General features: G+C 44.9%; 7 non-coding genes and 1 pseudogene across 7 annotated transcripts; all 8 read left to right on the plus strand.

The window, feature by feature from the left end:
• Positions 1-7,479: 7,479 nt before the first annotated feature.
• LOC130310540 (U2 spliceosomal RNA) lies at positions 7,480-7,670 on the plus strand. Its single transcript, XR_008859051.1, has one exon. It is a non-coding gene; the product is annotated as a U2 spliceosomal RNA (small nuclear RNA).
• Positions 7,671-9,764: 2,094 nt separating this feature from the next.
• On the plus strand, positions 9,765-9,924 carry LOC130310561 (U2 spliceosomal RNA; annotated as a pseudogene).
• Positions 9,925-10,619: 695 nt separating this feature from the next.
• On the plus strand, positions 10,620-10,805 carry LOC130310560 (U2 spliceosomal RNA). Its single transcript, XR_008859073.1, has one exon. It is a non-coding gene; the product is annotated as a U2 spliceosomal RNA (small nuclear RNA).
• Positions 10,806-12,892: 2,087 nt separating this feature from the next.
• On the plus strand, positions 12,893-13,083 carry LOC130310541 (U2 spliceosomal RNA). The gene has a single exon (XR_008859052.1). It is a non-coding gene; the product is annotated as a U2 spliceosomal RNA (small nuclear RNA).
• Positions 13,084-15,186: 2,103 nt separating this feature from the next.
• LOC130310543 (U2 spliceosomal RNA) lies at positions 15,187-15,377 on the plus strand. The gene has a single exon (XR_008859053.1). It is a non-coding gene; the product is annotated as a U2 spliceosomal RNA (small nuclear RNA).
• A 2,085-nt stretch (positions 15,378-17,462) lies between these two features.
• LOC130310545 (U2 spliceosomal RNA) lies at positions 17,463-17,653 on the plus strand. The gene has a single exon (XR_008859055.1). It is a non-coding gene; the product is annotated as a U2 spliceosomal RNA (small nuclear RNA).
• Positions 17,654-19,738: 2,085 nt separating this feature from the next.
• Positions 19,739-19,929, plus strand: LOC130310546 (U2 spliceosomal RNA). Its single transcript, XR_008859056.1, has one exon. It is a non-coding gene; the product is annotated as a U2 spliceosomal RNA (small nuclear RNA).
• A 2,080-nt stretch (positions 19,930-22,009) lies between these two features.
• On the plus strand, positions 22,010-22,200 carry LOC130310547 (U2 spliceosomal RNA). The gene has a single exon (XR_008859057.1). It is a non-coding gene; the product is annotated as a U2 spliceosomal RNA (small nuclear RNA).
• Positions 22,201-22,831: the final 631 nt, after the last annotated feature.

Here is a 22,831-nt window from a genome sequence, read left to right on the forward strand (position 1 = left end):
GAACAGTCGCTTTTTATGTATTCAGCACCTATGTATAATGTTGTAAAAATGCTCTAGAAGCTAAAGTCGCAGAAATGTCACACATATTTGGCCTGCAACTTTCTGTGCGACAAATTCAGACAGGAAAAATCAGTATAAATCCTTAGAAAATTATCCCCCAGTGTCTCCATCTGCTGGCGGTATTGAATAAGCATTGCTGCACTGATGGGGTATGCATTAGACGAAAAAAAAGAAGAAAAAGAAGAATAATACGCCCAGAAAAGAGGCGAAAAGGAGAAAAACGTAAAAAAACGTGAAAAAAAAGTAAGAGGAAGAGAAGGGAAAAAAAGGTGGAAATGGGTTTAAAAGTGATTTCGGCGGAGAAATATATATATATATATATATATATATATATATATATATATAAAAAAATCCCAAAATAAGCAGCACATCGAGGTAATTGAAGAGATGTAGGTAGGGTGCACGCATGCTGGAGCCACGGTCCACTGGTTCCTTAATGATAATCGTAGTAATATGCAGCACACCAAAATCAAGTGCAAAGTGCTTTTTATTCCATGAGGTACAAAAGCGACGTTTCGCCGGCCTCACGCCAGCATTCTCAAGTGACAATGAGTGATACAAACGGGCTTATATACACACCGCCCTTCATCAATTAGTGACATCATAAGTGTATTAACATAAATAGACAAACATTGAGAAAGACATGATCATACTTTGAATCACAAACATCGCAACAGAGTATGTCATATATTCAATATTACAATCCCTCCCAGGGTGTATAGCATATAGTGTGCTGCTTACTGTGAAATATACGTATAGATTGCCTCCCGGGTCCAGCCACGGTGTCCATAGCCTCACGCCGTGAATCTCGTGGAACGCCAGAGTCAGCGCCATTCGCGCTGTCAGCGGAGAACAACATCCGGTACGTCACTTCCGATGTATAGAGGATCGCGATGTACGCGACGCTAAGCTTGGTGTTGCTTAGTAACAAGGCTTGTTAATCCCAGTATCCATGAAAATCAATGATAACGGTCAGAGAAGTAGCATATGTATGACGCAAACTGGGGCATCAGGTTTATGTAGAGAAAGATAGTTGTATAGACATGAATGGGGAATGTATCTGGAGTCACACACAGTTGCATACAATGGGGATGTGAGCACAGCAATCCTCCTGCTATTAAGGGTAAGGGTGAGAATTGTGGGACTACCCGAGTAAATCGGGGTATCCACAGTATGTGACCAAGGCAGAACCGCACAGAACTGTTGCAGGGTCTGTCCTATAGTACACAAATTCACCCCCCCTATTGTTGCTGGTGGAAGCGCTCAATTTTCCCCCACACATCAATCCATGCACACTGACCCACAGTCTCATTACCCCATGTAATGTCTGGATAATGTCCAAGACTAAGCAGAATGTTTCTAATGGTGACGGAGGATGTATTGACGCCGTGTTCTGGCTCGGCACCGTGGCTGTCACCCAGACAGAGAGCAACCTAAATAAAAAGAGAATACATAATTAAGAATAAAATATAAAAACCAATTCAGAAATAAAAATTGTATCACAAATCACCCCACAAAGGGAGGTACGTTATACCCCAGCCGGGGCTAGACCATCAAATTACTTCATCATTTTAGGAGAAACAATGAATTCAATATTTAACCCATTGGGTTTGAGACAGTTTAGATCAAAGATCCATCTCAGTTCACGTTTTTTGAGCATGGTGATTCTATCACCACCCCTGTTAGGGGGCGGAATGTGATCGACCACCATACATCTCAAGTCAGATTCTTTATGACCCATTTCTATAAAATGGTTGGAGACAGGCAAGTCCCTTCTACCCTTTCTAATAGAATAGCGGTGTTGATTAAGTCTGGTTTTAAGATCTCTCCTTGTTTCCCCCACATATATTAGGTCACATGGACACCACAGAATATAAATAATGTGGTCACTGTCACATGTGAGAAAATATTTGATCGGATATTGTTGATGTGTGGATGGATGGATGAATGTATTTCCTTTATGAATATATTTACAATTGACACAGTGTCTACATGGGAAACAGCCTTTTGATTGTGTAGTGAGATATTTCTGAATAGATCCACTGTATCTAGATGTATCTGATTTGACTAAATGATCTCTGAGATTTCTGGCCCTTCTATATGACATTAGAGGGGGGTTCTGAAAATCATGAATTTGTGGATAGCTGTCCTCCAGCATGCGTGCACCCTACCTACATCTCTTCAATTACCTCGATGTGCTGCTTATTTTGGGATTTTGTTACAAGGGAGACAAGCGAGCACTCTACTTCAAGTTGGAGATTACTTCTACAACTACTATGGATCAAGCATCTAGTTCGAATGTCCATGATGTATTTTCCTACACAAGGGAGGACGCTGACCGCATCCTGGGGAGTAGACCGAATAATGCTTCATTTTTACATCATCCTTCTACTATTGACCTAAGGCGTATGTATGAGACAGAGACAAAGAAATTACTCTCAGTTCAATTGCATTTGTCTACTATGACCGAATATTTCCGTACACAAAGAATTCCTAGAGGTATGAGAATCCAACCGAAAGCAAATTCATTCACCTCCGATATGGACTTTAAAAACAAATATGAAGCTATTTCCAATAAATATTCTTTGGACATGATACTGCTTAATATTGAATTTCTGCAGCGTGATTTAACAACTATACAGAAGAAAGTGGATGAGTTGGAGATTACCCTTAAATCCTCTATGCCAGAGGATGAATACAAAAAATTATTTGATAAACAACAAGAATTCCTTGCTAAACAAAAGAATCAAATAGAAGAAACAAAGAGACACAAGTGGTTCAGGGACAGCCAAGATTATGAGAATGGTAAAATTTATATCTGGGACAATTTATATAGTGCATCTAGAAGAGGCCAAAGGAGAGGCAACACCTCTGAGGATCTAGAAGTCACTTCGGAGCCGACTAAAATGAGAGCATCAGGATCATCATCCAAACAAGCTACTACGGTGCCTTTTTTAGCGACAAGGCCGTCCGATGGGGACGGCAAAGAAGAGGAGGGAGAAAACACCACAGATCCCGGAAGAACCCGAGCCCAGAGAACCAAGACTGGTGCAACAAAGTCCTCACATCAGAAGAAGAAGTAGATGCCACAGACACACGTACAGTGGTAAATATCTCTTCACATATTCTTACAGACTCTCAATTGTCATTACTATCTAAGGGACTTGGTTTTTGCCCTAATGTAAAAAATGATTGGTTTCAACTTGAACTTGATATAGCTTCCTTTATTCGTAGATTGAGGCTTAGGGTGTGGTTCTCTGGTCGGGGTCCGGAGTCACCTGGTGGTGATGGTTTACCACCTCAGGTGTCAACGGATGGCGATATACAGAGAGACACGCCCTTCGAATTCAATAATTACGATTTACCTACTGTGAGTGAATTTCAGCCTAATGTTGATTCACATGCCATATGTATGTTTACAGAGTGTCTAAAAAAAGAATTGGAACATATTAAATCTGTGCAAACTAAATTGAAACATCCTAATTTACTACATGGCGAACTTTTGGCCATGCAGGAACTTGTCCATGACCACAACCTCATCATTAAGCCGGCAGACAAGGGCGGTGGGGTTGTGGTCATGGACAAGAGTATGTATTTGCGGGAAGCAAGGAGACAGTTAGAAGACCAGTCAGTGTATTGTATTCTACCTAGAGATCCAAAATGGGCGATGGTCCATACTATAGAAATTATAGCACAGCAAGCCCTTGACAGGCACATAATTGATAAAAAATTGCATGATTTTTTAATACCATCAAATCCTGTTACACCGGTGTTATACCTCCTGCCCAAGATACATAAATGCCTGGAGAATCCTCCAGGCAGACCTATTGTCTCGGGCAGGGGGTCACTTTCTAACAACATTTCCATTTTCCTTGACAAAGTGTTGAGACCTCTAGCCATCCAGGCCAAATCCTATCTGCAGGACACCAGTGATTTTCTAACCAAAATCTCTAAGGTCCACATACCAGACAATGCCTTAATAGCATCCTTTGATATAGTATCCTTGTATACATCTATACAACATTCCAGGGGTGTCCTTGCAGTTAGAGAAGGCTTGGTGGCTCTAAATATGGATTCCATCAAAATTGATTTCATCTTGGAACTACTTACATTTGTACTACACAATAATTACTTTACGTTTGATGATAAATTTTATATCCAATGCCGTGGGACTGCCATGGGCAGCAACATGGCACCAACCTATGCCAACATAGTCATGTCAGATTTTGAGGAACGGCACGTATATATATCCCACCACTCCAGGTATATCCTGGGGTGGTGGAGATATATCGATGATATTTTTCTAGTTTGGAGCGGTGGTACAGCTGAACTCTTAGAGTTTCAACAATATCTTAACAATATAGATGTAGATTTACAATTTACATTGACGCATTCTAATGAAAAAATTCATTTTTTGGATACTGAGGTCACCATTTCTAACAACAAACTGTCAACAGATATCTACACTAAACCAACAGACTGCAATACATTACTTAGATACGATTCATCACATCCAACATCTATGATCAAATCACTTCCATACAGTCAATTTATCCGGGCAGGTCGAATTACTGACACGGCAGACAAATTCAACAGAGCATGTGACAAGATGGCAAGACAATTCCTACACAGAGGCTATCCGGCTGTAATCATTAATCATCAGAGACACAAAGCCAGCACATTACAATCTACCAACTTCCATTCCAAGAAAAATAACAATATGCAACGCATTCCATTCATTTCCACCTATAGTGAGCACTCTAATGTCATAGCCAAAATTGTGAGGAAACACTGGCACTTGATAAAGGACAGCTATCCACAAATTCATGATTTTCAGAACCCCCCTCTAATGTCATATAGAAGGGCCAGAAATCTCAGAGATCATTTAGTCAAATCAGATACATCTAGATACAGTGGATCTATTCAGAAATATCTCACTACACAATCAAAAGGCTGTTTCCCATGTAGACACTGTGTCAATTGTAAATATATTCATAAAGGAAATACATTCATCCATCCATCCACACATCAACAATATCCGATCAAATATTTTCTCACATGTGACAGTGACCACATTATTTATATTCTGTGGTGTCCATGTGACCTAATATATGTGGGGGAAACAAGGAGAGATCTTAAAACCAGACTTAATCAACACCGCTATTCTATTAGAAAGGGTAGAAGGGACTTGCCTGTCTCCAACCATTTTATAGAAATGGGTCATAAAGAATCTGACTTGAGATGTATGGTGGTCGATCACATTCCGCCCCCTAACAGGGGTGGTGATAGAATCACCATGCTCAAAAAACGTGAACTGAGATGGATCTTTGATCTAAACTGTCTCAAACCCAATGGGTTAAATATTGAATTCATTGTTTCTCCTAAAATGATGAAGTAATTTGATGGTCTAGCCCCGGCTGGGGTATAACGTACCTCCCTTTGTGGGGTGATTTGTGATACAATTTTTATTTCTGAATTGGTTTTTATATTTTATTCTTAATTATGTATTCTCTTTTTATTTAGGTTGCTCTCTGTCTGGGTGACAGCCACGGTGCCGAGCCAGAACACGGCGTCAATACATCCTCCGTCACCATTAGAAACATTCTGCTTAGTCTTGGACATTATCCAGACATTACATGGGGTAATGAGACTGTGGGTCAGTGTGCATGGATTGATGTGTGGGGGAAAATTGAGCGCTTCCACCAGCAACAATAGGGGGGGTGAATTTGTGTACTATAGGACAGACCCTGCAACAGTTCTGTGCGGTTCTGCCTTGGTCACATACTGTGGATACCCCGATTTACTCGGGTAGTCCCACAATTCTCACCCTTACCCTTAATAGCAGGAGGATTGCTGTGCTCACATCCCCATTGTATGCAACTGTGTGTGACTCCAGATACATTCCCCATTCATGTCTATACAACTATCTTTCTCTACATAAACCTGATGCCCCAGTTTGCGTCATACATATGCTACTTCTCTGACCGTTATCATTGATTTTCATGGATACTGGGATTAACAAGCCTTGTTACTAAGCAACACCAAGCTTAGCGTCGCGTACATCGCGATCCTCTATACATCGGAAGTGACGTACCGGATGTTGTTCTCCGCTGACAGCGCGAATGGCGCTGACTCTGGCGTTCCACGAGATTCACGGCGTGAGGCTATGGACACCGTGGCTGGACCCGGGAGGCAATCTATACGTATATTTCACAGTAAGCAGCACACTATATGCTATACACCCTGGGAGGGATTGTAATATTGAATATATGACATACTCTGTTGCGATGTTTGTGATTCAAAGTATGATCATGTCTTTCTCAATGTTTGTTTATTTATGTTAATACACTTATGATGTCACTAATTGATGAAGGGCGGTGTGTATATAAGCCCGTTTGTATCACTCATTGTCACTTGAGAATGCTGGCGTGAGGCCGGCGAAACGTCGCTTTTGTACCTCATGGAATAAAAAGCACTTTGCACTTGATTTTGGTGTGCTGCATATTACTACGATTATATATATATATATATATATATATATATATACGCGCACACACACACATATATATAAACGTATTCTCCGTTGAGATATTGCAGCCGCTGCTGTGTCCAGGCCCAGGAGCCTTAGCACTGTGCTGTGATGTCACTCAATACCACTGACATCACTAGGTGTAAACAACATCTCTCCTTTGCTGTGTATGTGACTATGGAGCTGTTTGGTGATGTCGTCTATTATGGCCTTCATAGAAGCAACAGGAGATTGTTGCATCCATCTAGAACCCTCAGAACTACAGTGCTATGATGTCACTCACTTCCACAGGCCTTGCAGAGTGTAAACAACAACAACCCAGCTTTGTTGTGTATGTAACCATAGGGATTTGTGATGTCACCTAGAACCTTCACAGCAGCGACAGCTTTATGAGGAGCATCAGCACTGCTCTGCCTGAGCAGAACCATCACCGCCATAGGTTGTCAAATAACCCGGATTTAACCCACACAGGTAAGTCCAATGGGGTGCAGGCATGTCCTCTATGCTTACAGCTTCCCGTGGGTGTTGGTTTGATACCGTTTGGGGACAGCCAAGGAGGCATCTGCAGGCAACAAAGGTAGGTGTGTGCTTGTGTGTGTGTTTCCTATGCAGATCCTAAGCCCAGTGTCACATGCAAGTAGGAGGAGTAAGAAGGGTTCCTGGCAAATCCGGGTTATGGATTGCATTTAAAAAGGCCCTGTGGGAGTGCAATGGGCCCCTGTCTTGCTGCTTAGCAATAATGGTATGGGTTTAGGTTCTGCTGTGTGTACTGGTGGTTGACTGCCCCCCAGCCCAGAGTGTGCATGGAAAATTGTCTGGCAGCCTCCCTGACAGCAAGCAGTGATAGTGCCCATGAAGGGCACCTTGTTGGGCCCGCCCCTTTCACGGTTATCGCTTCTCGGCCTTTTGGCTAAGATCAAGTGTAGTATCTGTTCTTATCAGTTTAATATCTGATACGTCCCCTATCTGGGGACCATATATTAAATGGATTTTTGAGAACGGGGGCCGATTTCGAAGCTTGCTTCCGTCGCCCTATGCATTGACCCGATATGGCAGTATCTTCGGGTACAGTGCACCACCCCCTTACAGGGTTAAAAAGAAAGATTCCTACTTTCATTGCTACCTGCTTGCTGGCTAGCCAGCTAGCCAGCCCTGTGGGCCTTGCTGCTGCTGCAGCCAAAAAACAAAAGGTGGTGCTGCTGCTGCTTCTGCTGCTTCTGCTTCTGCTTGTGTCTGGCCGCTGTTGGAGCGTCCAGGCACAGGACTTCTGCTGCTGCTGACTAAATGGCCTCCTTAATTGGATCATTTGAGTAGCCAGCACACCTGTGCAGGTAGGGCATGACATGATAGGCAGCTGCCTTGATAGCGGGTGGGTGCTGAATGTTCCTAATTGACAAAATAAGATTAATGCTTATGAAGAAATATAAAATCTCATCCCTTCCCCAATATCGCGCCACACCCCTACCCCTTAATTCCCTGGTTGAACTTGATGGACATATGTCTTTTTTCGACCGTACTAACTATGTAACTATGTAACATAACATGGGGGGGGGGGGGGGGGGTCTCCTGGCTGTTCACACAGGTGTGTCATTGCTGTACATTGACCATGCATTGCTTCTGTGGTATTGCAAAGGCAAAGACAAATGCTTCCAGCCATCCATTGCACTAATGGATTGGTCATCAGCTGGCTGTCTATGTCCCGCATCAATATAGACCAAAGTACAGAGGGTTAGGCTATGCTATTGTGCACCTACCTGATGCATCAGAAGGTGCGAGGCCCTTGCTAAATTCTGTGCACAGACTTTGAGATCTATACTTTAGACTGTATCTAAACCTGCTCCAACATGGACTGACATTCTGGCCTACTTTCAGCCGATGCGACTTGTCTGTCGCTGAACAGTCGCTTTTTATGTATTCAGCACCTATGTATAATGTTGTAAAAATGCTCTAGAAGCTAAAGTCGCAGAAATGTCACACATATTTGGCCTGCAACTTTCTGTGCGACAAATTCAGACAGGAAAAATCAGTATAAATCCTTAGAAAATTATCCCCCAGTGTCTCCATCTGCTGGCGGTATTGAATAAGCATTGCTGCACTGATGGGGTATGCATTAGACGAAAAAAAAGAAGAAAAAGAAGAATAATACGCCCAGAAAAGAGGCGAAAAGGAGAAAAACGTAAAAAAACGTGAAAAAAAAGTAAGAGGAAGAGAAGGGAAAAAAAGGTGGAAATGGGTTTAAAAGTGATTTCGGCGGAGAATATATATATATATATATATATATATATATATATATATATATATACGCGCACACACACACATATATATAAACGTATTCTCCGTTGAGATATTGCAGCCGCTGCTGTGTCCAGGCCCAGGAGCCTTAGCACTGTGCTGTGATGTCACTCAATACCACTGACATCACTAGGTGTAAACAACATCTCTCCTTTGCTGTGTATGTGACTATGGAGCTGTTTGGTGATGTCGTCTATTATGGCCTTCATAGAAGCAACAGGAGATTGTTGCATCCATCTAGAACCCTCAGAACTACAGTGCTATGATGTCACTCACTTCCACAGGCCTTGCAGAGTGTAAACAACAACAACCCAGCTTTGTTGTGTATGTAACCATAGGGATTTGTGATGTCACCTAGAACCTTCACAGCAGCGACAGCTTTATGAGGAGCATCAGCACTGCTCTGCCTGAGCAGAACCATCACCGCCATAGGTTGTCAAATAACCCGGATTTAACCCACACAGGTAAGTCCAATGGGGTGCAGGCATGTCCTCTATGCTTACAGCTTCCCGTGGGTGTTGGTTTGATACCGTTTGGGGACAGCCAAGGAGGCATCTGCAGGCAACAAAGGTAGGTGTGTGCTTGTGTGTGTGTTTCCTATGCAGATCCTAAGCCCAGTGTCACATGCAAGTAGGAGGAGTAAGAAGGGTTCCTGGCAAATCCGGGTTATGGATTGCATTTAAAAAGGCCCCGTGGGAGTGCAATGGGCCCCTGTCTTGCTGCTTAGCAATAATGGTATGGGTTTAGGTTCTGCTGTGTGTACTGGTGGTTGACTGCCCCCCAGCCCAGAGTGTGCATGGAAAATTGTCTGGCAGCCTCCCTGACAGCAAGCAGTGATAGTGCCCATGAAGGGCACCTTGTTGGGCCCGCCCCTTTCACGGTTATCGCTTCTCGGCCTTTTGGCTAAGATCAAGTGTAGTATCTGTTCTTATCAGTTTTCATGCTGGTGGGGATGGGTGCTGCATGGAGGATGCAGGTGTACCAGGGCTTTCCGGGGCTGGTTCTGAGGAATCAGCTCGACGGCTGCCCCGATGTGACCTGTTCCCTCCGGGTCTCGCCATGAGGCTGAGAGGGTCTAGAGCCGAGGTACTTTTGTGCCTCGGGGAGTGGTGACCCCGAGGTGCCGAAACTCACTGGGAGAATAGGCTCACTGAGTTGAAGCACGGGCACCATAATCTCTTCACCTTGTGGCACTCACCTCTTGATTCCCGGCCTTCTGGCTAGGATCAGAGAAATTTTTATAGATCCGGCCGGATGTCCGGGCAGTATATCTGCACACATTCACTTATTTATTTCTTTTTTGTCTCACTGTGTCACTTTTTGCGTGTTGTGTGTTCACAGGATTTGTCAGGATGCGGTAGCCCTTCTGGGTGTCCCTCCTGGCGGTCTAGGGGAGGTGTGTGTGGCCATTAGGTTCCGCACCTCCCTGCAAACACCCCGGGTACTCCTGCTTTGGCAGGGTACCTACCGTAATCGGCTCTGCGGGCAGATACCTTGGCCAACGCCAAGGGGGATGCCGGGAGCATTTGTGGTCCCCTAGTAGCTTTGGCGAAAAGGGACATCGAACCTGGAACCTCGCAGGTACCTTTTGGTCCGGAGGTGAAGGGTAAGGTTTGTTGGGGGGCCTCTCTCCTATCGGAGAAGGGCTTGCGATAGACCGCATCCTTTGTGCACGTTTTTTTTTAGTGTAACACGTTTGCACTTTTTCTTGCACTTTGGGTGAATCGAAAGCACGTTCCTCGGCTTTAGATAAAAAAAAAAAAAAAAAAAATCTGTTCTTATCAGTTTAATATCTGATACGTCCCCTATCTGGGGACCATATATTAAATGGATTTTTGAGAACGGGGGCCGATTTCGAAGCTTGCTTCCGTCGCCCTATGCATTGACCCGATATGGCAGTATCTTCGGGTACAGTGCACCACCCCCTTACAGGGTTAAAAAGAAAGATTCCTACTTTCATTGCTACCTGCTTGCTGGCTAGCCAGCTAGCCAGCCCTGTGGGCCTTGCTGCTGCTGCAGCCAAAAAACAAAAGGTGGTGCTGCTGCTGCTTCTGCTGCTTCTGCTTCTGCTTGTGTCTGGCCGCTGTTGGAGCGTCCAGGCACAGGACTTCTGCTGCTGCTGACTAAATGGCCTCCTTAATTGGATCATTTGAGTAGCCAGCACACCTGTGCAGGTAGGGCATGACATGATAGGCAGCTGCCTTGATAGCGGGTGGGTGCTGAATGTTCCTAATTGACAAAATAAGATTAATGCTTATGAAGAAATATAAAATCTCATCCCTTCCCCAATATCGCGCCACACCCCTACCCCTTAATTCCCTGGTTGAACTTGATGGACATATGTCTTTTTTCGACCGTACTAACTATGTAACTATGTAACATAACATGGGGGGGGGGGGGGTCTCCTGGCTGTTCACACAGGTGTGTCATTGCTGTACATTGACCATGCATTGCTTCTGTGGTATTGCAAAGGCAAAGACAAATGCTTCCAGCCATCCATTGCACTAATGGATTGGTCATCAGCTGGCTGTCTATGTCCCGCATCAATATAGACCAAAGTACAGAGGGTTAGGCTATGCTATTGTGCACCTACCTGATGCATCAGAAGGTGCGAGGCCCTTGCTAAATTCTGTGCACAGACTTTGAGATCTATACTTTAGACTGTATCTAAACCTGCTCCAACATGGACTGACATTCTGGCCTACTTTCAGCCGATGCGACTTGTCTGTCGCTGAACAGTCGCTTTTTATGTATTCAGCACCTATGTATAATGTTGTAAAAATGCTCTAGAAGCTAAAGTCGCAGAAATGTCACACATATTTGGCCTGCAACTTTCTGTGCGACAAATTCAGACAGGAAAAATCAGTATAAATCCTTAGAAAATGATCCCCCAGTGTCTCCATCTGCTGGCGGTATTGAATAAGCATTGCTGCACTGATGGGGTATGCATTAGACGAAAAAAAAGAAGAAAAAGAAGAATAATACGCCCAGAAAAGAGGCGAAAAGGAGAAAAACGTAAAAAAACGTGAAAAAAAAGTAAGAGGAAGAGAAGGGAAAAAAAGGTGGAAATGGGTTTAAAAGTGATTTCGGCGGAGAAATATATATATATATATATATATATATATATATATATATATACGCGCACACACACACATATATATAAACGTATTCTCCGTTGAGATATTGCAGCCGCTGCTGTGTCCAGGCCCAGGAGCCTTAGCACTGTGCTGTGATGTCACTCAATACCACTGACATCACTAGGTGTAAACAACATCTCTCCTTTGCTGTGTATGTGACTATGGAGCTGTTTGGTGATGTCGTCTATTATGGCCTTCATAGAAGCAACAGGAGATTGTTGCATCCATCTAGAACCCTCAGAACTACAGTGCTATGATGTCACTCACTTCCACAGGCCTTGCAGAGTGTAAACAACAACAACCCAGCTTTGTTGTGTATGTAACCATAGGGATTTGTGATGTCACCTAGAACCTTCACAGCAGCGACAGCTTTATGAGGAGCATCAGCACTGCTCTGCCTGAGCAGAACCATCACCGCCATAGGTTGTCAAATAACCCGGATTTAACCCACACAGGTAAGTCCAATGGGGTGCAGGCATGTCCTCTATGCTTACAGCTTCCCGTGGGTGTTGGTTTGATACCGTTTGGGGACAGCCAAGGAGGCATCTGCAGGCAACAAAGGTAGGTGTGTGCTTGTGTGTGTGTTTCCTATGCAGATCCTAAGCCCAGTGTCACATGCAAGTAGGAGGAGTAAGAAGGGTTCCTGGCAAATCCGGGTTATGGATTGCATTTAAAAAGGCCCCGTGGGAGTGCAATGGGCCCCTGTCTTGCTGCTTAGCAATAATGGTATGGGTTTAGGTTCTGCTGTGTGTACTGGTGGTTGACTGCCCCCCAGCCCAGAGTGTGCATGGAAAATTGTCTGGCAGCCTCCCTGACAGCAAGCAGTGATAGTGCCCATGAAGGGCACCTTGTTGGGCCCGCCCCTTTCACGGTTATCGCTTCTCGGCCTTTTGGCTAAGATCAAGTGTAGTATCTGTTCTTATCAGTTTAATATCTGATACGTCCCCTATCTGGGGACCATATATTAAATGGATTTTTGAGAACGGGGGCCGATTTCGAAGCTTGCTTCCGTCGCCCTATGCATTGACCCGATATGGCAGTATCTTCGGGTACAGTGCACCACCCCCTTACAGGGTTAAAAAGAAAGATTCCTACTTTCATTGCTACCTGCTTGCTGGCTAGCCAGCTAGCCAGCCCTGTGGGCCTTGCTGCTGCTGCAGCCAAAAAACAAAAGGTGGTGCTGCTGCTGCTTCTGCTGCTTCTGCTTCTGCTTGTGTCTGGCCGCTGTTGGAGCGTCCAGGCACAGGACTTCTGCTGCTGCTGACTAAATGGCCTCCTTAATTGGATCATTTGAGTAGCCAGCACACCTGTGCAGGTAGGGCATGACATGATAGGCAGCTGCCTTGATAGCGGGTGGGTGCTGAATGTTCCTAATTGACAAAATAAGATTAATGCTTATGAAGAAATATAAAATCTCATCCCTTCCCCAATATCGCGCCACACCCCTACCCCTTAATTCCCTGGTTGAACTTGATGGACATATGTCTTTTTTCGACCGTACTAACTATGTAACTATGTAACATAACATGGGGGGGGGGGGGTCTCCTGGCTGTTCACACAGGTGTGTCATTGCTGTACATTGACCATGCATTGCTTCTGTGGTATTGCAAAGGCAAAGACAAATGCTTCCAGCCATCCATTGCACTAATGGATTGGTCATCAGCTGGCTGTCTATGTCCCGCATCAATATAGACCAAAGTACAGAGGGTTAGGCTATGCTATTGTGCACCTACCTGATGCATCAGAAGGTGCGAGGCCCTTGCTAAATTCTGTGCACAGACTTTGAGATCTATACTTTAGACTGTATCTAAACCTGCTCCAACATGGACTGACATTCTGGCCTACTTTCAGCCGATGCGACTTGTCTGTCGCTGAACAGTCGCTTTTTATGTATTCAGCACCTATGTATAATGTTGTAAAAATGCTCTAGAAGCTAAAGTCGCAGAAATGTCACACATATTTGGCCTGCAACTTTCTGTGCGACAAATTCAGACAGGAAAAATCAGTATAAATCCTTAGAAAATTATCCCCCAGTGTCTCCATCTGCTGGCGGTATTGAATAAGCATTGCTGCACTGATGGGGTATGCATTAGACGAAAAAAAAGAAGAAAAAGAAGAATAATACGCCCAGAAAAGAGGCGAAAAGGAGAAAAATGTAAAAAAACGTGAAAAAAAAGTAAGAGGAAGAGAAGGGAAAAAAAGGTGGAAATGGGTTTAAAAGTGATTTCGGCGGAGAATATATATATATATATATATATATATATATATATATATATATATATATATATATATATACGCGCACACACACACATATATATAAACGTATTCTCCGTTGAGATATTGCAGCCGCTGCTGTGTCCAGGCCCAGGAGCCTTAGCACTGTGCTGTGATGTCACTCAATACCACTGACATCACTAGGTGTAAACAACATCTCTCCTTTGCTGTGTATGTGACTATGGAGCTGTTTGGTGATGTCGTCTATTATGGCCTTCATAGAAGCAACAGGAGATTGTTGCATCCATCTAGAACCCTCAGAACTACAGTGCTATGATGTCACTCACTTCCACAGGCCTTGCAGAGTGTAAACAACAACAACCCAGCTTTGTTGTGTATGTAACCATAGGGATTTGTGATGTCACCTAGAACCTTCACAGCAGCGACAGCTTTATGAGGAGCATCAGCACTGCTCTGCCTGAGCAGAACCATCACCGCCATAGGTTGTCAAATAACCCGGATTTAACCCACACAGGTAAGTCCAATGGGGTGCAGGCATGTCCTCTATGCTTACAGCTTCCCGTGGGTGTTGGTTTGATACCGTTTGGGGACAGCCAAGGAGGCATCTGCAGGCAACAAAGGTAGGTGTGTGCTTGTGTGTGTGTTTCCTATGCAGATCCTAAGCCCAGTGTCACATGCAAGTAGGAGGAGTAAGAAGGGTTCCTGGCAAATCCGGGTTATGGATTGCATTTAAAAAGGCCCCGTGGGAGTGCAATGGGCCCCTGTCTTGCTGCTTAGCAATAATGGTATGGGTTTAGGTTCTGCTGTGTGTACTGGTGGTTGACTGCCCCCCAGCCCAGAGTGTGCATGGAAAATTGTCTGGCAGCCTCCCTGACAGCAAGCAGTGATAGTGCCCATGAAGGGCACCTTGTTGGGCCCGCCCCTTTCACGGTTATCGCTTCTCGGCCTTTTGGCTAAGATCAAGTGTAGTATCTGTTCTTATCAGTTTAATATCTGATACGTCCCCTATCTGGGGACCATATATTAAATGGATTTTTGAGAACGGGGGCCGATTTCGAAGCTTGCTTCCGTCGCCCTATGCATTGACCCGATATGGCAGTATCTTCGGGTACAGTGCACCACCCCCTTACAGGGTTAAAAAGAAAGATTCCTACTTTCATTGCTACCTGCTTGCTGGCTATCCAGCTAGCCAGCCCTGTGGGCCTTGCTGCTGCTGCAGCCAAAAAACAAAAGGTGGTGCTGCTGCTGCTTCTGCTGCTTCTGCTTCTGCTTGTGTCTGGCCGCTGTTGGAGCGTCCAGGCACAGGACTTCTGCTGCTGCTGACTAAATGGCCTCCTTAATTGGATCATTTGAGTAGCCAGCACACCTGTGCAGGTAGGGCATGACATGATAGGCAGCTGCCTTGATAGCGGGTGGGTGCTGAATGTTCCTAATTGACAAAATAAGATTAATGCTTATGAAGAAATATAAAATCTCATCCCTTCCCCAATATCGCGCCACACCCCTACCCCTTAATTCCCTGGTTGAACTTGATGGACATATGTCTTTTTTCGACCGTACTAACTATGTAACTATGTAACATAACATGGGGGGGGTCTCCTGGCTGTTCACACAGGTGTGTCATTGCTGTACATTGACCATGCATTGCTTCTGTGGTATTGCAAAGGCAAAGACAAATGCTTCCAGCCATCCATTGCACTAATGGATTGGTCATCAGCTGGCTGTCTATGTCCCGCATCAATATAGACCAAAGTACAGAGGGTTAGGCTATGCTATTGTGCACCTACCTGATGCATCAGAAGGTGCGAGGCCCTTGCTAAATTCTGTGCACAGACTTTGAGATCTATACTTTAGACTGTATCTAAACCTGCTCCAACATGGACTGACATTCTGGCCTACTTTCAGCCGATGCGACTTGTCTGTCGCTGAACAGTCGCTTTTTATGTATTCAGCACCTATGTATAATGTTGTAAAAATGCTCTAGAAGCTAAAGTCGCAGAAATGTCACACATATTTGGCCTGCAACTTTCTGTGCGACAAATTCAGACAGGAAAAATCAGTATAAATCCTTAGAAAATTATCCCCCAGTGTCTCCATCTGCTGGCGGTATTGAATAAGCATTGCTGCACTGATGGGGTATGCATTAGACGAAAAAAAAGAAGAAAAAGAAGAAGAATACGCCCAGAAAAGAGGCGAAAAGGAGAAAAACGTAAAAAAACTTGAAAAAAAAGTAAGAGGAAGAGAAGGGAAAAAAAGGTGGAAATGGGTTTAAAAGTGATTTCGGCGGAGAAATATATATATATATATATATATATATATATATATATATATATATACGCGCACACACACACATATATATAAACGTATTCTCCGTTGAGATATTGCAGCCGCTGCTGTGTCCAGGCCCAGGAGCCTTAGCACTGTGCTGTGATGTCACTCAATACCACTGACATCACTAGGTGTAAACAACATCTCTCCTTTGCTGTGTATGTGACTATGGAGCTGTTTGGTGATGTCGTCTATTATGGCCTTCATAGAAGCAACAGGAGATTGTTGCATCCATCTAGAACCCTCAGAACTACAGTGCTATGATGTCACTCACTTCCACAGGCCTTGCAGAGTGTAAACAACAACAACCCAGCTTTGTTGTGTATGTAACCATAGGGATTTGTGATGTCACCTAGAACCTTCACAGCAGCGACAGCTTTATGAGGAGCATCAGCACTGCTCTGCCTGAGCAGAACCATCACCGCCATAGGTTGTCAAATAACCCGGATTTAACCCACACAGGTAAGTCCAATGGGGTGCAGGCATGTCCTCTATGCTTACAGCTTCCCGTGGGTGTTGGTTTGATACCGTTTGGGGACAGCCAAGGAGGCATCTGCAGGCAACAAAGGTAGGTGTGTGCTTGTGTGTGTGTTTCCTATGCAGATCCTAAGCCCAGTGTCACATGCAAGTAGGAGGAGTAAGAAGGGTTCCTGGCAAATCCGGGTTATGGATTGCATTTAAAAAGGCCCCGTGGGAGTGCAATGGGCCCCTGTCTTGCTGCTTAGCAATAATGGTATGGGTTTAGGTTCTGCTGTGTGTACTGGTGGTTGACTGCCCCCCAGCCCAGAGTGTGCATGGAAAATTGTCTGGCAGCCTCCCTGACAGCAAGCAGTGATAGTGCCCATGAAGGGCACCTTGTTGGGCCCGCCCCTTTCACGGTTATCGCTTCTCGGCCTTTTGGCTAAGATCAAGTGTAGTATCTGTTCTTATCAGTTTAATATCTGATACGTCCCCTATCTGGGGACCATATATTAAATGGATTTTTGAGAACGGGGGCCGATTTCGAAGCTTGCTTCCGTCGCCCTATGCATTGACCCGATATGGCAGTATCTTCGGGTACAGTGCACCACCCCCTTACAGGGTTAAAAAGAAAGATTCCTACTTTCATTGCTACCTGCTTGCTGGCTAGCCAGCTAGCCAGCCCTGTGGGCCTTGCTGCTGCTGCAGCCAAAAAACAAAAGGTGGTGCTGCTGCTGCTTCTGCTGCTTCTGCTTCTGCTTGTGTCTGGCCGCTGTTGGAGCGTCCAGGCACAGGACTTCTGCTGCTGCTGACTAAATGGCCTCCTTAATTGGATCATTTGAGTAGCCAGCACACCTGTGCAGGTAGGGCATGACATGATAGGCAGCTGCCTTGATAGCGGGTGGGTGCTGAATGTTCCTAATTGACAAAATAAGATTAATGCTTATGAAGAAATATAAAATCTCATCCCTTCCCCAATATCGCGCCACACCCCTACCCCTTAATTCCCTGGTTGAACTTGATGGACATATGTCTTTTTTCGACCGTACTAACTATGTAACTATGTAACATAACATGGGGGGGGGGGGGGTCTCCTGGCTGTTCACACAGGTGTGTCATTGCTGTACATTGACCATGCATTGCTTCTGTGGTATTGCAAAGGCAAAGACAAATGCTTCCAGCCATCCATTGCACTAATGGATTGGTCATCAGCTGGCTGTCTATGTCCCGCATCAATATAGACCAAAGTACAGAGGGTTAGGCTATGCTATTGTGCACCTACCTGATGCATCAGAAGGTGCGAGGCCCTTGCTAAATTCTGTGCACAGACTTTGAGATCTATACTTTAGACTGTATCTAAACCTGCTCCAACATGGACTGACATTCTGGCCTACTTTCAGCCGATGCGACTTGTCTGTCGCTGAACAGTCGCTTTTTATGTATTCAGCACCTATGTATAATGTTGTAAAAATGCTCTAGAAGCTAAAGTCGCAGAAATGTCACACATATTTGGCCTGCAACTTTCTGTGCGACAAATTCAGACAGGAAAAATCAGTATAAATCCTTAGAAAATTATCCCCCAGTGTCTCCATCTGCTGGCGGTATTGAATAAGCATTGCTGCACTGATGGGGTATGCATTAGACGAAAAAAAGAAGAAAAAGAAGAATAATACGCCCAGAAAAGAGGCGAAAAGGAGAAAAACGTAAAAAAACGTGAAAAAAAAGTAAGAGGAAGAGAAGGGAAAAAAAGGTGGAAATGGGTTTAAAAGTGATTTCGGCGGAGAATATATATATATATATATATATATATATATATATATATATACGCGCACACACACACATATATATAAACGTATTCTCCGTTGAGATATTGCAGCCGCTGCTGTGTCCAGGCCCAGGAGCCTTAGCACTGTGCTGTGATGTCACTCAATACCACTGACATCACTAGGTGTAAACAACATCTCTCCTTTGCTGTGTATGTGACTATGGAGCTGTTTGGTGATGTCGTCTATTATGGCCTTCATAGAAGCAACAGGAGATTGTTGCATCCATCTAGAACCCTCAGAACTACAGTGCTATGATGTCACTCACTTCCACAGGCCTTGCAGAGTGTAAACAACAACAACCCAGCTTTGTTGTGTATGTAACCATAGGGATTTGTGATGTCACCTAGAACCTTCACAGCAGCGACAGCTTTATGAGGAGCATCAGCACTGCTCTGCCTGAGCAGAACCATCACCGCCATAGGTTGTCAAATAACCCGGATTTAACCCACACAGGTAAGTCCAATGGGGTGCAGGCATGTCCTCTATGCTTACAGCTTCCTGTGGGTGTTGGTTTGATACCGTTTGGGGACAGCCAAGGAGGCATCTGCAGGCAACAAAGGTAGGTGTGTGCTTGTGTGTGTGTTTCCTATGCAGATCCTAAGCCCAGTGTCACATGCAAGTAGGAGGAGTAAGAAGGGTTCCTGGCAAATCCGGGTTATGGATTGCATTTAAAAAGGCCCCGTGGGAGTGCAATGGGCCCCTGTCTTGCTGCTTAGCAATAATGGTATGGGTTTAGGTTCTGCTGTGTGTACTGGTGGTTGACTGCCCCCCAGCCCAGAGTGTGCATGGAAAATTGTCTGGCAGCCTCCCTGACAGCAAGCAGTGATAGTGCCCATGAAGGGCACCTTGTTGGGCCCGCCCCTTTCACGGTTATCGCTTCTCGGCCTTTTGGCTAAGATCAAGTGTAGTATCTGTTCTTATCAGTTTAATATCTGATACGTCCCCTATCTGGGGACCATATATTAAATGGATTTTTGAGAACGGGGGCCGATTTCGAAGCTTGCTTCCGTCGCCCTATGCATTGACCCGATATGGCAGTATCTTCGGGTACAGTGCACCACCCCCTTACAGGGTTAAAAAGAAAGATTCCTACTTTCATTGCTACCTGCTTGCTGGCTAGCCAGCTAGCCAGCCCTGTGGGCCTTGCTGCTGCTGCAGCCAAAAAACAAAAGGTGGTGCTGCTGCTGCTTCTTCTGCTTCTGCTTGTGTCTGGCCGCTGTTGGAGCGTCCAGGCACAGGACTTCTGCTGCTGCTGACTAAATGGCCTCCTTAATTGGATCATTTGAGTAGCCAGCACACCTGTGCAGGTAGGGCATGACATGATAGGCAGCTGCCTTGATAGCGGGTGGGTGCTGAATGTTCCTAATTGACAAAATAAGATTAATGCTTATGAAGAAATATAAAATCTCATCCCTTCCCCAATATCGCGCCACACCCCTACCCCTTAATTCCCTGGTTGAACTTGATGGACATATGTCTTTTTTCGACCGTACTAACTATGTAACTATGTAACATAACATGGGGGGGGGGGGGGTCTCCTGGCTGTTCACACAGGTGTGTCATTGCTGTACATTGACCATGCATTGCTTCTGTGGTATTGCAAAGGCAAAGACAAATGCTTCCAGCCATCCATTGCACTAATGGATTGGTCATCAGCTGGCTGTCTATGTCCCGCATCAATATAGACCAAAGTACAGAGGGTTAGGCTATGCTATTGTGCACCTACCTGATGCATCAGAAGGTGCGAGGCCCTTGCTAAATTCTGTGCACAGACTTTGAGATCTATACTTTAGACTGTATCTAAACCTGCTCCAACATGGACTGACATTCTGGCCTACTTTCAGCCGATGCGACTTGTCTGTCGCTGAACAGTCGCTTTTTATGTATTCAGCACCTATGTATAATGTTGTAAAAATGCTCTAGAAGCTAAAGTCGCAGAAATGTCACACATATTTGGCCTGCAACTTTCTGTGCGACAAATTCAGACAGGAAAAATCAGTATAAATCCTTAGAAAATTATCCCCCAGTGTCTCCATCTGCTGGCGGTATTGAATAAGCATTGCTGCACTGATGGGGTATGCATTAGACGAAAAAAAAGAAGAAAAAGAAGAATAATACGCCCAGAAAAGAGGCGAAAAGGAGAAAAACGTAAAAAAACGTGAAAAAAAAGTAAGAGGAAGAGAAGGGAAAAAAAAGGTGGAAATGGGTTTAAAAGTGATTTCGGCGGAGAAATATATATATATATATATATATATATATATATATATATACGCGCACACACACACATATATATAAACGTATTCTCCGTTGAGATATTGCAGCCGCTGCTGTGTCCAGGCCCAGGAGCCTTAGCACTGTGCTGTGATGTCACTCAATACCACTGACATCACTAGGTGTAAACAACATCTCTCCTTTGCTGTGTATGTGACTATGGAGCTGTTTGGTGATGTCGTCTATTACGGCCTTCATAGAAGCAACAGGAGATTGTTGCATCCATCTAGAACCCTCAGAACTACAGTGCTATGATGTCACTCACTTCCACAGGCCTTGCAGAGTGTAAACAACAACAACCCAGCTTTGTTGTGTATGTAACCATAGGGATTTGTGATGTCACCTAGAACCTTCACAGCAGCGACAGCTTTATGAGGAGCATCAGCACTGCTCTGCCTGAGCAGAACCATCACCGCCATAGGTTGTCAAATAACCCGGATTTAACCCACACAGGTAAGTCCAATGGGGTGCAGGCATGTCCTCTATGCTTACAGCTTCCCGTGGGTGTTGGTTTGATACCGTTTGGGGACAGCCAAGGAGGCATCTGCAGGCAACAAAGGTAGGTGTGTGCTTGTGTGTGTGTTTCCTATGCAGATCCTAAGCCCAGTGTCACATGCAAGTAGGAGGAGTAAGAAGGGTTCCTGGCAAATCCGGGTTATGGATTGCATTTAAAAAGGCCCCGTGGGAGTGCAATGGGCCCCTGTCTTGCTGCTTAGCAATAATGGTATGGGTTTAGGTTCTGCTGTGTGTACTGGTGGTTGACTGCCCCCCAGCCCAGAGTGTGCATGGAAAATTGTCTGGCAGCCTCCCTGACAGCAAGCAGTGATAGTGCCCATGAAGGGCACCTTGTTGGGCCCGCCCCTTTCACGGTTATCGCTTCTCGGCCTTTTGGCTAAGATCAAGTGTAGTATCTGTTCTTATCAGTTTAATATCTGATACGTCCCCTATCTGGGGACCATATATTAAATGGATTTTTGAGAACGGGGGCCGATTTCGAAGCTTGCTTCCGTCGCCCTATGCATTGACCCGATATGGCAGTATCTTCGGGTACAGTGCACCACCCCCTTACAGGGTTAAAAAGAAAGATTCCTACTTTCATTGCTACCTGCTTGCTGGCTAGCCAGCTAGCCAGCCCTGTGGGCCTTGCTGCTGCTGCAGCCAAAAAACAAAAGGTGGTGCTGCTGCTGCTTCTGCTGCTTCTGCTTCTGCTTGTGTCTGGCCGCTGTTGGAGCGTCCAGGCACAGGACTTCTGCTGCTGCTGACTAAATGGCCTCCTTAATTGGATCATTTGAGTAGCCAGCACACCTGTGCAGGTAGGGCATGACATGATAGGCAGCTGCCTTGATAGCGGGTGGGTGCTGAATGTTCCTAATTGACAAAATAAGATTAATGCTTATGAAGAAATATAAAATCTCATCCCTTCCCCAATATCGCGCCACACCCCTACCCCTTAATTCCCTGGTTGAACTTGATGGACATATGTCTTTTTTCGACCGTACTAACTATGTAACTATGTAACATAACATGGGGGGGGGGGGTCTCCTGGCTGTTCACACAGGTGTGTCATTGCTGTACATTGACCATGCATTGCTTCTGTGGTATTGCAAAGGCAAAGAAAAATGCTTCCAGCCATCCATTGCACTAATGGATTGGTCATCAGCTGGCTGTCTATGTCCCGCATCAATATAGACCAA

The sequence above is a fragment of the Hyla sarda genome, unplaced genomic scaffold, assembly GCF_029499605.1.
Source record: "Hyla sarda isolate aHylSar1 unplaced genomic scaffold, aHylSar1.hap1 scaffold_1574, whole genome shotgun sequence".
NCBI lineage: Eukaryota > Metazoa > Chordata > Amphibia > Anura > Hylidae > Hyla > Hyla sarda.